This window comes from Thalassophryne amazonica, chromosome 13 (assembly GCF_902500255.1).
Source record: "Thalassophryne amazonica chromosome 13, fThaAma1.1, whole genome shotgun sequence".
In the NCBI taxonomy this organism is placed as follows: domain Eukaryota; kingdom Metazoa; phylum Chordata; class Actinopteri; order Batrachoidiformes; family Batrachoididae; genus Thalassophryne; species Thalassophryne amazonica.
This window is the reverse complement of record NC_047115.1, coordinates 22,465,466-22,478,772: the sequence shown is the minus strand read 5'-3', so window position 1 is coordinate 22,478,772 and position 13,307 is coordinate 22,465,466. Positions and strand designations below refer to the sequence as shown.

Sequence of the window (13,307 nt, the reverse complement as noted above, 5' to 3'; positions counted from 1 at the left end):
ATTTAAGAAACTACTCAAAAAGAACATCATGTCTAAGTATCATAAAGAAGCAAATATAATTTGATTTATATGGAATGTTCATTTATAAGTGGGACTATTGTATATTTGAATGTGTGGGTATGTATATGCGATGTAGATATATAGATATGGGTAGGTGTATTGTATATGTATATAAGTGACTGTGTATATGTATGTATATATTTATGTTTGTAAAGTATATATGTATGTATATAGGTATATGGGCACAGCCCAAGCAGAGGGTCACCCCAAGAGCCTGGTCTGCTTGAGGTTTTCTTCCTATAGGGAGTTTTTTCCTCACCACAGTTGCCTAGTGCTCGCTCTGGGGGTTGGTAGGTTAGTCCTTACTGGCGTAAAGTGCCTTGATTCGACTTTCTTGTGATCTGGTACTATATAATTATAAGTGAATAGTATATTGATGTGTATGTCTGTGTGTCGACATGTAGCAGTGAATTTGTATTTATGTAAATATGACTGATTAGAATTGTTGGACTTGTACTAGCAGGGGTGGGCGCTAATAAGCTTTGCTTCAGCCCACACCCTTTCGGACTCACTAGTTTTTGTCTGTGTTTGTCTGTGGAATTGTTCATTTTTTTCTATTTGAATATTTTGTGTGCCGAATAAAAACTTTGTCACTTGTCACACCCTGAAATATGTGAGCTTCTCCACTTGAGGTAACAACTTCCTTGACCCAAAGAAGACAAACCACCCTTTCTGATGGGTGACAGAGGACCGTGGTATTGGATTTGGAGGTGTTGATTCTGTTTATTACTGTTGATTCACACAATTCATTAGTCAACTGTTAATCCACAAACACTTTAATACGCATTCCTCATACACTTTAATAATCGATTTCCATTACTCAAGTAGATTTCTGAAAAGATTTAGTGCTTTTCTTTGATTATATTTTGGGGTTTGGACTATAGATTCATAGTCTTTAGAAACTGGTGCACCCCCACCCCCGTACAACAACTTAAAATGTGTGTAACTTAAAAATGTGTGTGTTTGTGTAGGATTCAGCTGTTGTCAGACTCACATCTCCAGTTTGTGTGACACGGGTTCTCCTGTTGTATCTGGAAATCATTCTCACACGTCTCCGTTTTATATGTCCAAGCTGTCGCCTGTCATTGTTGCCTCAGCTTCGTAGTTTGTACCACACGGAATCGGGTTCGACATTTCACTCACTCCTGTGCACATCTTTGGCCAGAAGATACTGCCGCAGTCTGTTGTTAGCTGCAAGCTATGTCCAACAGCTAGCTGGATGGACAGATGACACAACAAACAACTTTATAAATAAATCTTCGAAAGACAGTATCTGTTATTTTAACTATGCTACATTAAACTGCCATCTTGTCTCAGGCCCTTGCTGTTTACATCGTGTAGCCGTAGTGTAGCTACCGCTATTTTTTTTTTTCTCTCTAGCCAGTAGCTACATCAGTAACGCGGCTGTCATGGATACGCAGTATTGCTTCATGGGAAATTGATGTGCTTTTCTTGTCTTCTTGTTTTCTGTCTTCTGTTGTCAAAATCACAGGTTTAAAAGGGGGAATGGGCTTGCTGTGTGTAACTTTAAAAATTGTGCTTTCCAGAGAAAAAAAATAAATGATTGCAGCAATTTTAACAGCATTCAAATGTTCGTTTTACAGTAATTCCCTCTGCTGTGGTAGCTGTAGGGTTATATGTGATGGCTATTAACTAATGTGCATCCATAACAAAGTGTGAATTTTTTATTAAATGGCGACAGACCATTCACAAAATTCACAATGTAAGTGAGAAAGCTGCAGATTCGGCATTAGTGTTGCATGTGTTTATTATTTATTTATTACAAAAGCACTCTGAGTCGATTTCGGGAAATCTCGGTATTTGCTTTATAACTCCAATTCCCAGCATCCATTGCGAAAGCGTGTTCCGTTTTGGAATCTGTCCGCTCATCCGTGAAAACTTAATGTCAGCATTCGCTTATTTATTGAAATATTACATTCCACAGAGATGTGTCACATTTTAAAAACGTGTTTTCTGTACCGTTGTGTTCCATTTTTTGTTAATGAATAAACATCAAATTAATATATGAAATGTAGGAACTATTATTTGTTAGGCTGTGCAGAGGTGGGACACTTTTACTATGGGACCCAACAAGTTTGATGGCGTGACTGCGACGTACTTAAGATTTACACGTTCAAATGATTGTCTCAGAAGTAAAAAAGTCATTCTAGATCTGCCAGGTATATCTCCTTTAAAAATCGCTAAAAGGTAAGTTCATTATTTTGATATTTGCTAATTTGTAGATGTTTCCCCCGGAACAGTCATGTAGGAAATCTTGAAAACCCAAAGTTATTCACTTTCCTTTAATATAAAATAGACACATAACAAATCCTCACATTTAAGAAACTAAAAACAAAAACAATGGGAGCCTGAGTAAATATATTTGCGAAATACTTATAACACTATAATAATTTTGTACAGTATTCATCAACATTTTTTTCAGCTCTACATGCGATACTTCAGTACTTTCCAAAAAGTGGCCTTTTTTCGCTAATTGACTAGCCTATTTGTTGAATCTAGTGTAACTTTTAAAATCCATCTTCTATTAAAACTAAGTACACTGGTGCATCATGTTTATTAAAGTTTGTTGTTTTATTTTGTTTGTTTGCAAGGCCCTCTACAAAAAACACAACATGGATGTGCTGCAAAGACGAGCAGTTGAAGAGGACACGGTTCAATACCAACTCTTCGTAATTCAGGGAGGCGATTCAAATTTTAATCAGGCTGAAGAACATCTATCACATCTGTTAGAGGAGGTTTTGGCCAAAGTGGCCCCCCTCCTGACACACTACATCTGGCAGCATCAGTCATTCAACCTCAAGTATCATTCAGAGAAAGGTAGAGTCTGAGCAACACATCAGTGGTTTTTGGGTTATTTCACTGCTGACAGGTTTTTTGTGTTTTACACGCTTGTCAACATTGCAGTTTGATTATACATGTGAAGTTTCACTCATATTGCATGTAAACTTCTTGATAGGAGGTCTTCCTGCCCACATCGGAGGCAGCACTCAGTTTGGCGACAGTGTGGAGGATGAAGTGGTTTATCGTTTACCTCCCTGCAGCAAATAACTGAGGCCTTTCAGAGCTAAGCTGCCAGGTGAGGTGAAGTGTGATTGAGCTGCATTTACTTATTTATTTATTTCAGACTGAATACATTAAGCTTTTTAACTGACTAGCAACTTTTCAAAGTACTGGCCCTGACCCAAAAGTTACTGACACACAACGGAAAAAAAATGGTACATGAACTTTGAACATATGGGTAGAAAACAATTTTGATGATTTTGCACATTGTCTGCACATTTCATTAGCATATTTCAATATTACCAACACTTTTATAATTTTGTTATGTTTCTGATTTCAGGATGCATGTATTTTGGTGTGCGATTTTTACAACAGGTGTGTGTGTGGTGGTGTGTGTGTGTGTGTGTTGTGTGTGTGTGTGTGTGTGTGTGTGTGTGTGTGTGTGTTTGTGCCCTCCATACCTAAATAGTTAAAGTATACAAATAATAAATGAGTCACAATTTGCTAATGTGATACATATACATAACGGGAGGGGTGAATTCTCAAACCTGAGGAAGAACATTGTGTTGAAGTTTTCTAGATGTAAATATAACCAACTTCCATAACAAATGTGGTTCAAGTCACTGACAGTCATTTTTGGGAAGTCAAGCACAGGAGAAATTAACTGAAAAGTTTGGAGGACAGAGTGGGCTGTAATATGACATACGTGAATCAATTGTCGAAACTGACATACGTGAATAAAAAGAATCAAACCAGTGCATGCTGACCCCATTCAGATTTACTATCAATGTTTTCCAGGGATATTGCGCTTATGAAGAAACTCAAAGATGATGAATGCACTTCAATTGGGATTTCAGAATCATGTATTTAATTTTTAACTGTTAGTTACAACGTACATGAAAAAACATCCATCAAAATCTGATGTAGGTGAACAGAATTCCATCAAATTTGATGATCCTTTGTCTTCACTGATTTCACTAATATGTGAAAGCATGCAGACGAATTTTTCTGATCTCCTAACACAAATGTCTGCCAATTGAAAATGTAGAACGGACACATTTAAAATATTTGTTCTACAGAAATCTTAAACAACTTACCTCTTTTCCTGTGTGAAAATTCGCATTGAAAATATCACGTATGTCAATTTTTGGACAGAACCATGTGTGTGTGATGGTGGCAACTGCAGAGGTTCTTCACAAAAACTGACATCATCATGTTGTGCGCACATTGAGCTGCAATCCTGCTGAGTCATAGCTTTTTGCTGCTTATGCGCTTGATAATAAAGGTTGTGTTCACGTATGTTAAATCTTGACAGAATTTGGAGGGAGTAGTATGGATTGGGCATTAAATATTGGATTGGACTTTACAGCTCGCTGTATTTCTAAGCATTTATCACTGCAATATTGATAATCAAACTACTCTGCTAGATTTGGGACCACTTGAAGTTTGAGATTTTTTTAACAGAAATTAAAGATATGTGAACACCAAAATATAAGACCTTGAAAAAAAAAAAACAAAAACAAAAAAAACAAACCAAAGCCAATATATCATTCATTTGGCTATTAATAGATTTGTATGATCCATATCTGTAAATAGAAACTGTATCCAGTTAACCAGACCAACAAAACAACTCAATTTTAAAGCTTGAAAATTGGGTAATCAGGTATGTCACAAAATAAACATGTCTGAGTACCCATTTTTTTCAGCTGTTTTGTTAAAAAAAATTAGCTATGAAAGATTCTGAGGCAAGACTGTTTCTACAGATATGCAATATAAAACCAAAGAGATAGACTAAAATAAACAATATTTTTCTTGCATCTCATTTATTTGAAGACCATTTATACAAGTATAGCACAAAATAACACATTAGCAAATTGTGACTCAAATACTTATCAATGCAGTGGTAAGAATATTTGTATGAATTGAAAAGTGGAACATACCATTCATAGAGGCACCAGCTGAGCTGAATGGTACATTCCATCTTTCAAAGAATGAGAATATTCTTTTGTTTGGATAAATGGAAAGCATTCATTATTGTTTATATGACACCTAAATAGAGCTGCATCATTTATTTTATTTAAAATTAGCATACCAACTTTATTTATAAAGCATTTTAACACAGCCACTGCTGACACAAAGTGCTGTACACTAAAACATCCATTAAAACACATAAGAAGTACAATTTAAAAACTAAGTCTCGCTGGGGCCGAAAGCCAAGAAGAAAAATAGGTTTTTAAACAAATGTTAAAAATGGACAGTGAAGGGGCCTCTCTCACAGACAAGGGCAAGCTGTTCCACAATTTAGGAGCTGCAATAGAGAAGGGCTGTCCTCCCTGAGCTTACTTCTGGATCTCAGTCCTTCCAGGAGCAGCTTGTCAGCTGACCTAAGAGACCTAAGAGAGAGAGAAATTAAACAGGTGTTCCTACTCGGAGCAGGAATCAAGGAGCAGTGGGACCCAACAGTTCACTGTGTGGAAAAGCACATCTGCTTTTGTCAGTCCATCAAAAAAACAAAAACAAATTACAGTAAGAACTTGTTCAATTCTTCACGTGACAGCTCTTCAACAGCAACTAAAGATGTCTTTGTGTACTCTGCAGCTGCTGGATTTCGTTTCCTTGTATCATGGAAGCATTTCTATGAAATGCTAATGGGGGCCTGCAATAGAGAGAGACGTATGGGATAAAAATGCATGGTTAATAATCAAAAAATGTGCGGTAGTGTCATCACCCTTCCACTGGGACAAATTATGAATGTCACATGATATAGAATCCACCAATCAAATGAAAAGGATCTATTTAGGCATCATATAGGTAATAATAATTATCATTAATAACAGTGATTTTTTTTTTTGGTATATAGATTGTAAGGGAGTATAAGTTGCAGGAGCTTCTGAACAACTAAAAAAAAATACTGTGATCTGTACCCTGGAAAACACTGTAATATCAGATCTACCTACACCTTATGTTTGTGTGTGCAGAGTGGAAGACAATGATGGAGAGTTTCTTCTGATTGAAGTCGCAGATTTTCTTCCCAAATGGTTAAATCCAGACACCAGTGAGAACAGGGTGAGCACATAAGACCATGACTTTATTTGCTCCTTTGTTTATTTGTCTTTGTCATTCGTTTTACTTTATGCTACAACATACTGTCTGTGTGTCACGTTTTAGTCCTTAAAAATAATTCATGTGCACTTTAAGCTGACTACTTTCTAAAATATCTATTTAAAGTTTAACATCTTGTTTTGTCTGTAACCATTTGTTCATCCATTCTGGAGACTATTGCACTTACTTTTGAAGTTAGATGATTAGCTTGTGTTAATGCACAACAACACAAAAATCAACCCATTTTATATTGAATCATTCAAGGTTGTTTTATACCATTAAATGTAGCTGCACTAGTGTTTTAGTTAAAATGTCTGATAATACGGATGTTCAGTTTGAAAGTCACATGTTAACTGTCAAGTTTTGCATGTAGACACATTTTTGGGCACAGCGTTTAAAATTTTCAACACTGTTCCTGCTGACATCACTTTAGTGGCATCATGCACCAGTAATTGTCAGGAATTCAGAATATAAATCTAAAAATAATTTTTGTTATTGTTTTTGAAATAGGTGATCAACATTATTGAACACACAAATGTGTTTTTAGTTGAGGGAAAAAAATATCTGACCTTAAACAGCTTCCCTTCATCAGTGTCTGTAGTAAAAATTCAAATCTATAATCCTCTTTGTCAGGTTTTCCTCCACAGGGGCGAGTTGCACATCCTCCCATGCCTGTCCCATTCCAGCTCAGTGGGATTCCCAAAGGACGTGACACCCACTGTGACACAGGCTCTGACACTGCTCTCCACAAGCCACCAGGCCTTTCGAGCCACCCCCAAGCTCTGTTCAGCTTTGAGAAAAAGATTCAAGGGGTGAGAGGTCTCCTATAAATGTGATCAAATTTTAAAAATGATGGACAAGTTTCGGTCCACTGGAGTTCCACAAATGATGTGTGTGAGGAGGAGATGCATGTTTCTGTTGTTGAAACCTCAATGAGAGAAGCCAAAAGAAAACTGCACACCTTTAAAAAAGATCCAACTTTTGAGGTGTGTACATGAAGCCCCGGAATGGCCATAGAGAGGGCAAACTTTAAAAAAACAACAAAAAAAAACCTATAGTGCCCAAAAATCCTATAGCATGTGCACAGCATACAGGTTATTTAATTCCCATGATATGAATAATTTTTAAGCACTTGATGAATAATTTTGGCAGTGCATGCAAAATAATCCTTTCATACATTTGCAGGCACATTTGTCTCTGAGCGATCAAAGCAGTGCTGTACTCAATAAATGTATTTCCTTGTTTGCTGTTATCCAGAAAAATACACAGCAATAACTTCTCTCACCCAGGGAGTTCTTTTTTACCTCAATTCTCTGCATAGGCATTTATCATGTGTGCAATCAAACATGGGAACTAATTATGTCTTGTGCACACTCAGTAGCATTTTGAATGTTAAATAATGCTTGGCCTGGTTATTCTTGTATTCCTGTCGTACTCAAGCCCTGCGTGGACCACAGATTGCGGAGCCTGTGCAGCACTGTGCAGGTCCAGCAGATTAGATAGAAGCACACAGGGTGCACATTACACTGCGTTTGTTCTGCAGTAGGTCCAGCATTACGTTGATGAGGCACCGCTTTGAGTAGCTACAGCACCATCACGTTGTATCATTGTGTAGTGTGTGGCTGGCTTTAGTGCGTAATAGCACTGTAACCAGACAGAAATATTAAAGGCATTTGTGATTGCTTCACCTCTGACAGTCCAGTTTGTAGATATAGGATCCTGAACCTGACGTTATAATGGTTTGAGAATTGTTTCATAAAAACATTGAATTCATTATGATGGTCTGTACTTTAGTATGACCTGAATGCCCACTAGTAGTGATTGCATGATTTAATGTAGATAATCACAATGTCCATCATCTTCTGGATGGTGAAGTCTTTTTTTTTTTCTTTCTTTTTTTGAAGGGTTTTGAAGTGTTGTATTGAGTCCTTCCAGCTAGGACATGATATAAGGACCTACTTGACACACAACAGTACACTTAATGAATGAAACACAAAGATTCTAAAAAAGCACCATAAAACTACATAATATGTAATCACATGTACAGTGAATCTATGGGTAGACTGATGTACATTCTGTATCTTTGAAATGCCCCCTGGTGGCAACTGCATGAACCAATATCCATACATCAGTTCACACAGACCCCATCAACTTCATATGCATTTGAGCTCAGCATTTTCATAAAATTTTTATCAGCTAATTACATAATCAAGGTATTGTGGATGATAAAATAAATATTATGGTTTTTCTGGCCCGCTATGAATGATGTGAAAGTTTTTCCATGGGAATACATACTAAGATATCTAGGTAGATGCATACAGCTGCTGTTTATACCTGAGTGGGGTCATACTGGCAGATACTCAGTGTGTTTGGCTGTTTCTGTTTGTAGGTACCCAGAGAAGATTAAAATAGCCTCCACCGTGCCCACTGCTTCATACCTGCAGGCATTGCTGTGGTTTTGGCACAGCGTCCAGACTTGGTGGCCCCGGCGGTGTCTGCTTTCTATCTGCGTGATCCACTGGATCTCCAGGCGTGTCGAAGCTTCAAGACTTTTCCTCCTGATACACGCGTCCTCACCTCGGTATACAGACAAAGTGGTTGCACACATTACTGTGTTCTACATGTTTGAACTTGATCTCATTGCTGTGTGGCCTTCCAGGTGACTTTCACTCGCTGCCTATACGCTCAACTTCAGCAGCAACATTTCACCCCAGACCGACGGAGCGGCTTCATGCTGCCTCGCTGCTCCCACCCGCACTACAAAGCCCACGAGCTGGGCATGAAACTGGTGAGTCAGCATCTGGATGTCGCTTTAGTCATAATCGGTCATTAAGAAATGACATGCATAAGGCACAGTATCACAGGCTGTCCTCAAAATGACCTTGCAAGAAGGAGATTAGTGAGGGAAACCACCAACCAAAACCCATGAGGATTATGAAAGTGGTACAAGCTGCATAGTAGAAAAGAATAGTGACAAGTCACAGTAAAGAAGAAAATAAATGAAATCTAGACTTGAATTTGGCAGAAGGCATTTGGGAGATGAACCTAGAGTCCATGTTTTCTATTTAACAGTAGCTTTTATCTGTCCCATGAATCTGTGACTGATGAGCCCACAAGAAAAAGTTGTTGTACGTACAGTTTCTCCAGTCACAGCCACCGAAGCTTGTAACTCCTTCAGAATGATTCTGGGTATCTTGGTGGCTTCCCTCACTAGTCTCCATGCAAGATTTACCAAAAGGCATTTTTGTGACCAGCCAAGATTTTGACACTTTGATTTTAATGGAGGCTTTTATAATGCGTTTCATTTGGAGTCTTAAAAATGAGGACCACTTACAAAATTTTGTATTTCCTCATTTGTCTCATTCAAATGACAATTTTGTGTGTGTGCGCATCAGGCTCATGGCTTTGAGATCCTGTGCTCTAAGTCCAAGCTGCCGTCTTCAGAAGTGGATTCTGCAGTGAGTTGTAACCCTCAGTGGAAAGGCTTCATGAACAGTCTGAAAAGGAACGGCTACTTTCAGGTGAGTCGAACGCTTTGACTAATGAGGTGATGTGATGATTAGGCCACAAATAATAATTTTTATATATCAAATGTTTGAGGTGCTTCATTCATTTCTAAAGTGAAATGCGTTTTAATTATTATTTTTTTGTTTATTTATTTGTTTGGTTCAGGGAGAAATGGAAGGTTCTGCTCGCTATAGAGAACTGACAAAATCAGCAGAACATTCTTCAGACAGTCTGTTGCTTCCACATGGAGGTGAGGCTTGTTGCATGTGCAACTATAGACAATCAATACACCGTGTCATTCATACGAGTATGCATGTGTCTGGGCACATGTTGTGTCAGTGCTTCCTCTCCAGGTGAGGAGATTCTCCAGCTGCTGCACAGCTGTGTTCCTTTCAACATGGAGGAACTGAAAAAACAGGAGTCGCAGCTCCCTCAAGAGGACAGTGAGTAAAATGGATACACTGCAAGGACCTAAACCTGTATAAAGAATTCACAATTTTAATGTGATAATGATTCTAATTAAATAGTCTTAATATTACTAACATTTATACAATAAATAATACAAAGGACCTCTTTTATTATTCTAACAGTTTTCAAAATATTTCTAATGAAATTTTTCCATCCTGGTCAGCAACATTTTGAATTAAAGACATATTTTAAAGTATGTTCAGAAATAAATGCAAACGAATGGCTTCACTGTTTTCCATGAATTGTGTTTTATTTGCGCTGATCTGCAGGTGACAGCTGGTTGGACATTACAGAGCATGAATTGGAAGAGATGTTACAGGAGAGAAGTGGAGGGCAAGTTGATGCCTGCAGCCAAAGCCACCGTGCCACCAACAGCGCGGGACGCGTTGGTGGTGTACAGGAGAGGAAGAGGAGTGACAGAACGGACAAAGACAAAAAGGAACAGCGGGAGGCCAGTTACAGCCTTGTAGCTGTCAGTCAGGGAATGAAGAACTTCCTCAGGGCCATGTCATCTCACGAGGGTGTCGAAGTGCCCTGGTGAGAGACGGAACTAGTAGAGCTAGGGATGTAACAAATAACAAAACTCACGGTTTGGATCAGGTTGTGGGCTTTAGTCATGAATTGGGTAATTTTTCAGATGAGCAAAAAAAACAAAACCCAAAAGGAGACAAATATAACCTGAATATAAACAAGGTGTCAAATATTGAAATAATATTTTTAAATAAAATGGAACACCCTCTCGTAGGTACGGTATTGCCAGGCTCCCCCAACACACACACCCATGCAGCTCCAGCTTGGCTGTGCCAAGTCCTCCTCAGCAGGCACACCATTCGGCACACGTTGGGGAAATGTTTCCCCAAATCCGTAGCTCATTGGACATTCAACCACCTTAGCCAACCAGCCTTCTTGGCCTTGCCCATGCTCTGCTCAGGAAGCCACTGCACACACTGTCCTCAACTCTTAACATTTCAGAGTGATTCTTTCTGTGCCTGTATCCTGGAGTGCATTAAACCAGCACCAGCATGGATGGCAGCAGAGGCGTTTTGCTTTTATATACTTTGTTCACTTGAACACACAACCTGCCTTGATTTCACTCCAACTCTGTGTTGAGTTTTACAGAGTTAGAACTTTAAAAATAAGTTACTGTGCCAATATATCTGTATTTCACAGTATTATTTGAACTTTGCAAGTTGCAGCAAATTTGCACTTCATTTACTTTCTGAATTTTGGGGACAGTTTGTACAGATCACGGATCAACTATGATCCACTAAGCAGACCAGATTTCTTTTGTTATTTTATGAAGGAGATGGAGCAAATATTGTAGAGTAACACTTTTAAGTAACAGTAAGTCACACTAATGTGTGGTGTCTTAGTTCAGTGGAGCTTTGCCTGTAGTTTAGAATATATGTGCATGTAGGCAGTGTTCAACTTGTTTTCATTTGTTTTTTGTTTTTTTCTCCATGTTCCAGGACCAACTTCACTCAGCCTTTTAGTTTTGACCCGGACTCCATGGAGAATGCTCTGGACAGACTGCTGAGTATGTAGATGGTGACAAAAATGAAATGGTGATATTCTTACACAGAAAACTAACTCGGACTGTGTTTTAATTGTTTCAGGAAGTCAAGTAGAAGAAGAGCTAGATTCAGATGATCTTGAAGATGACGAGAGGAGAAGAAGAAGAAGGATTCTCTGGTTCTCCAGAGAAAAGTGGGCCGGAGACTTTGGATAGTCTCAGAAGATACATGGACCAAATGGATGAGGAGTTGATGGGCACTAATGTAGGACAAAGCTTTGTACAGTCGGTAAGTTTGTGATTGTGATTAACCTCTCTCGGCAAACAATACATAACTTCAAAAGCACACACAAGTGTCTGCTTGAGCTACATTCATACAAAATCCTTTCTGTGTGGTTGTGTAGAGTTGTGAAGATGTTATTTGAGTTTTAGAACAAAACTGCTGTGAAACAATCACAATGTAACTTTATTTCTGTGTGGAAACAGTCTGTCTCTCTCACTGACAACCACACCTGCTCCTAATCCGTTATCGATTCAGTGTCTATTAATAGAACTATCCAGCAGGTGGCAGACACGTTTGTGGAATATTGATGTTCACCTTGTTCATTTGTTCTGCAGAAGTATAACAAGGACAGCTTTTCTGTGAGCTCCCATCATCCTCCTGCCACAGACAGTCCCCAGAAGGACGGAAGTGAGGAAGAAAAACGGGAAGAGATCCAGCCCCTTGATGTGGACCTCAACCTGGTTACTAATCTGCTGGAGTCCCTCAGCTCCCAGGCAGGTTTAGCAGGACCAGCCTCCAACCTGCTGCAGAGTTTGGGAATACACCTCCCTCCCAACTCTGATCCGTCATAATGAAAAAGACTTTACCTGAAGGCCAGTGAGGAGGAGCTTTCACACTGCGGTGATTTAGATATTTTTGCTGTGGACATATGAAAAGAAGCACAGTGTTAGACATTACGTCCATGATGTTCTATTGCATCATCTTACAGTCGTCTTTTATGTGCCACGCTAATTTGGAGACAAATTTCTATTACCACCTATTGTACTGGGGCCCTCTGCTGTCCAGATAGATGTATAACATCATAACTGCTTTATTCTTTGTACCTACACAGATGAAATCTAAAACAAATAACATATTTGATGCTCATCAAAATGTGTACATATTGGTGTGCAGAAACATAAAAGCAGAGATGTATTTAAACCACAATGGAAACAAATGTTTGACTGCAATCTAAATATGAATTTTTGTTTTTGTTATAATGTTGCTTGTAAAGGAGTAAAGCAGCTAAAGAGAAAGCATCATATTTAAAGGCTGAAGCAGGTTGATTGTCAGTATTTCAGCTTTATATTATACTTATTTGCTGTTTTTAGTCTTAATGCTACAGTGTGTTGCTTTAAGACTTTGTAGTAATGATGTAACCAGTAATGATTTTGTTTCCTTTCACGGTTTCACTTCATTCAGACTCACTTTTATTGTCAGTTGACCCTTACAGGCAGAACGAAATGCAGTTTCTCCAGGTCTTGGTGTAGTTAACTGGGACAATTTTTTTTTTAACCTAACCTATTGTATAAACTTTTCAATATAAAATTTTGCAATGTGCAATATGCACACACACAAAAGGTTGGTGGCCTG

General features: G+C 38.5%; 1 pseudogene; it reads left to right on the top strand.

Moving 5' to 3' along the window:
• Positions 1-2,693: 2,693 nt before the first annotated feature.
• On the top strand, positions 2,694-12,554 carry LOC117523156 (annotated as a pseudogene).
• Positions 12,555-13,307: the final 753 nt, after the last annotated feature.